The sequence below is a fragment of the Physeter macrocephalus genome, unplaced genomic scaffold, assembly GCF_002837175.3.
Source record: "Physeter macrocephalus isolate SW-GA unplaced genomic scaffold, ASM283717v5 random_879, whole genome shotgun sequence".
Lineage (NCBI taxonomy): Eukaryota > Metazoa > Chordata > Mammalia > Artiodactyla > Physeteridae > Physeter > Physeter macrocephalus.
The window spans coordinates 18,453-23,273 of NW_021146165.1; the positions used below are offsets into that span (position 1 = coordinate 18,453).

General features: G+C 53.3%; 1 pseudogene; it reads right to left on the bottom strand.

Annotated features, from left to right (window-relative positions):
* Positions 1-1,746: 1,746 nt before the first annotated feature.
* LOC112062810 (thimet oligopeptidase-like) lies at positions 1,747-3,799 on the bottom strand (annotated as a pseudogene).
* Positions 3,800-4,821: the final 1,022 nt, after the last annotated feature.

Sequence of the window (4,821 nt, forward strand, 5' to 3'; positions counted from 1 at the left end):
GTCAGATAGAATTTTGGAGTATTCTCTTTCTCTCTCTTGTAGACAGCCACTATCATTTGGTAAGCCATAAGCCTTCTTTTGCTTTGACTGTGGTTCATGTGTTTGCTGGATTTCTAAAATATATTTTTAGTATTTACTTGTTTAGATTGCAAAGATTGGGCTATATTTTTAAAAGATTATCCCTTCATTTTGGAAGGCCTTTAAAGTTGTGTTATTGCATGCAAGAGAGCTATGGAATTCTGGACTCCATATTTTCATTTTTACTTTTTTTTTCTCAGACTTTGAACCAACAATGGCTAAGAATGAGAGGAACTCAGACCCACATATTTTTTTCCCTTATAAAGCACAGAGAATATGGGAAAAAAGAAATTGGGAAATTGTTTTGCTTCTCTTCCTCCTCCTTTTTGGTCAGTTACCTTAGTCGTCCACCTCACTTTGTATGTCTAGCCTGGCTTCAGAAAGACCTGAATTTGATGAACTACACGCTGTTTCAGTAGTAGATTGCTAGAAGGAACCAAGATCCAGACGACCTTAAATGGCGGCTTCATGGAATTATATTCAAGAAGGATGGTCCAGCCAATTTCCTCACTTCCATTGTGAAAGGAGTTCCCTGTTTCTAAGAAAATGGACCCTTTTCTGGATCCTTTCTCTCCCCTGAACTTGTAAACAGTTTAACAAGACATATGTGGGACTGCCATAAGGCATCTACATCTTATCTCCCTCTCTGGTATCTAACCTCCCTGAGAACGGGGGGTACATCTCTGTGTTCTGTGCAGTTCTCAGCACAGTACTATACACATAGTAAATATTTGGTAAATGAACAAATAAGTGAATGAGTCACCATGAGAAGGGTATTCTCTCATTCTTTCTCTCTTTTTCCACTTTCAAGTTTCTTTAGTTAGTTTCCTTAGACAACAGGTTTCGTTGTAGCTACACAGTGTCCAGGTTCACAACATGTTGCAAATAGCTGCTAAGAGCATCCCTCCACCACTTTAGAATAGCTTGCTCTCCCTCTCAAGTGGAGAGAGCAGGATTCAATATTTATTCAGTGCCTTTGTTTACTTGGCATTTAGAGGCACTAGGGGCATTAGTGCGCTACACTCAGTGAAATGCCTGTTTTGTTTGTAATTTTCCTTTGCGAAAAACAGCTATCCACAAAGGTGTTTTGTTCCAATTTTCCATCCTTTTAGATTGATAAAAAACATTTTAACTGTGTAGAAACAGCAAATGAATAGAAAGAACTTTGCATTACATTTAATAAAAGTTTAGGGAGATCTTTGTGGTACCTTAGTGAAGTTATTTGGGGAAACTTTAGCCATGTACATTGTGTTGGAGAGGCACCAAGAATTCAAGAATTCTCAAAGTTTGAGTACACAGTTGCCTTACATGTAGGCATGGTGGCAGCCATGTACATAACAGTGATGTGGAGGATGTTGTATTAGTCATCTCTTGCTGTGATAATGCTTTGGAACAAATCTCCCCAAAACTCAGTTACATAAGTAAGAATTTATTTTTCTGGGACCTATGGGCTAGCTGCAGTGGCTCTCTTTTACACCTCTAAATGGAGGGTATTGCTCCATGTTTTGAGTCAGTTTGAGGTCTGTCCCACACATCTTACTGTGGAGCCCAACTGTGAGGCTGCAGCTCCCAGGCCCTGTCTTCTCACGAAGTTCACTGAAACATAAGAGGTGAGCCCAACCACACAGGCCCACTTAAGGCTTCTACGACTCATTTAAGGCCATCATGTCAGCCCTTGGAATCCTCAGAACCCCCTGGGCTCAGGATGCAGCTTCTGTAGCCCATGGCAACCTGCGGAGAGGGGGCGGGGCTGCAGGAGGGTTGAGCACCGCCTTTACTGAGGGTGTAGGTGTGGCCACGTCTGCTGTGACTGAACAAAGGCAGGGGAGCAGGGAGTCCAGAGCAGGGCCCTCAGAGCCTGGCAGGCCCAGGCGGGCGGCACAAGCATCTAGGCCCAGGCCAAAGAGCGCCGTCATGGTCTGCGCGGCAGGCCGGCCTCTCACCTTGCCACTCAGGCCGCCCTCCTACTTGAAGTGTGTGTGGAACGTGTCTGCGGAGTACACCTCGCTGCCCAGGTAGCCATAGGACTGGGCGTTGTAGCTTCTTGCCAGGTGGCCGAAGGTCTCAGAAATGTGGGTCCCTGGGACACACGTGGAGAGGCTCCTGCCGGGGCCCCCTGGCTGCTCAGTGCCCCTGCCTCAGAGCGGAGGGGGGCCTCAAAGGACTCAGCCCTGTCTGAGTCCCCTGCCATTAGAGGGAGTATTGGCTCAACACTTCTAGATACCGGGACGTTGCAGGCAATTCAGTGGAGGGACAAATAAATCTTTGCCGACTTTCCGCTGAAGCTCACGAGGGTTCACTCCTAAACCTCTCACAAGGTCAGCTGCCGCCGAGGCTCCGATGGATGAGTCAGGGCTCGCCCTCCACCATGGGGAGATCGCTGGTTAAAGCGCTCACGAGGGAGTGAACCACGTGTCTTGCACGGACATGAACGGGCAAACCTCGTCAATGCGTTCCGTCCGGGGAAGGAAGCCCTCTCCTGCCTCTTCCAGGCTCTCCGGAAAGCCCGTGCAGATACGCCCACCACACCCTCGGACTCTGTGGGCCACAGCGGGAGGGACCAGCCCAGGAACCGAGGCAGGAAGAGGCCAATGGTCAGCGTGCCTCGGCCGGAGCCCGTCAGTCGGTCCCCCTTCACACACCACCAGACGATCCTCTTGACCTGAGCAGTAGACGCCAACCGACCGCTAAGGTGAGCCCGGCGCACGCTTGGCTACCTGGCGCGGCTGGGACCCCCAGGATCTCCTGGCAGAGGGGGGCATTCTTCTGGGGTGGGTCCGGGGATGCCTGCATGTGCAGGGCCTGGTCCACCTTGGGCAGCACAATCTGGAGCAGGTTGAAGAGGCCTGGGGATTGGGAGGAAGGAGACGGCACTGGCACCATGTCCAGGCCGCGCATTCCAGCCGGGTGGTCCGGGAGCCCCCTTCCCTTTGCTTGGTTCGGCAGCAGCTGGGTTGGCCTGCCAGGACTTGATGAGCTTGTCCAGCAGCTCCTGGGGGACGGTGCTGCCCCGTGCCCTACCGAGACTGGCAGCAGCCCCAGGGCCTCACAGGGTGTGGTGCTCCCGGCCCCAGAGACTTCCCTCTGGTTCTCATCACCGGCTGTCACCAGACTTGCATGCAACATTCCTTTATTTTCTCTTGTCTTTCTTCAGTCACTGAGCCACACAAAGGGGTGAAGCCCTGACACTCGCTGCCACATGCATGGACGTTTAGCACACGACGCTCAGCGAGAGAAGTCCGACACAGAAAGACACACAGGGTGTGACCCCACTGAGGGGAAACGTCCAGTACAGGTAGATCCACAGACTCAGAGAGTGGGTTCCTGGTTGTCAGGGGCTGGCGAGGGGACGGAGTGATAGGTAAGGGCGTGACGGACCTTTTTGGGGTGATGGAAATGTTCCAAAACATAGCAGTAGTGATGGCTGCCCAGCTCAGCAAACTGTCCCCACGTGCTCCGGTGCAGTCTGTGAGAGCATCGCTCTCAGGACACAGGGCTGACCGCAGGAAGACTGAACGAGCACTGGGTCCAGGGCCCAGACGCTCAGTTGGGGCCCCCCGCATTGGCAAGTCACTGGGCCTTGCTGAGCCTCCAGGGAGACTGGCAGCAGCCGCAGGGCCTCACAGGGTGCGGCGCTCCCGGCCCCAGAGCCTTCCCTCTGGTTCTCATCAAAGGCTGTCACCAGACTTGCATGCAACGTGCCTTTCTTTTCTCTTGTCATTTTTACGTCCCTCGGCCACGCAAAGGGGTGAAGCCCTGACACTCGCTGCCACATGCATGGACGTTTAGCACACGACGCTCAGCGAGAGAAGTCCGACACAGAAAGACACACAGGGTGTGACCCCACTGAGGGGAAACGTCCAGTACAGGTAGATCCACAGACTCAGAGAGTGGGTTCCTGGTTGTCAGGGGCTGGCGAGGGGACGGAGTGATAGGTAAGGGCGTGACGGACCTTTTTGGGGTGATGGAAATGTTCCAAAACATAGCAGTAGTGATGGCTGCCCAGCTCAGCAAACTGTCCCCACGTGCTCCGGTGCAGTCTGTGAGAGCATCGCTCTCAGGACACAGGGCTGACCGCAGGAAGACTGAACGAGCACTGGGTCCAGGGCCCAGACGCTCAGTTGGGGCCCCCCGCATTGGCAAGTCACTGGGCCTTGCTGAGCCTCCAGGGAGACTGGCAGCAGCCGCAGGGCCTCACAGGGTGCGGCGCTCCCGGCCCCAGAGCCTTCCCTCTGGTTCTCATCAAAGGCTGTCACCAGACTTGCATGCAACGTGCCTTTCTTTTCTCTTGTCATTTTTACGTCCCTCGGCCACGCAAAGGGGTGAAGCCCTGACACTCGCTGCCACATGCATGGACGTTTAGCACACGACGCTCAGCGAGAGAAGTCCGACACAGAAAGACACACAGGGTGTGACCCCACTGAGGGGAAACGTCCAGTACAGGTAGATCCACAGACTCAGAGAGTGGGTTCCTGGTTGTCAGGGGCTGGCGAGGGGACGGAGTGATAGGTAAGGGCGTGACGGACCTTTTTGGGGTGATGGAAATGTTCCAAAACATAGCAGTAGTGATGGCTGCCCAGCTCAGCAAACTGTCCCCACGTGCTCCGGTGCAGTCTGTGAGAGCATCGCTCTCAGGACACAGGGCTGACCGCAGGAAGACTGAACGAGCACTGGGTCCAGGGCCCAGACGCTCAGTTGGGGCCCCCCGCATTGGCAAGTCACTGGGCCTTGCTGAGCCTCCAG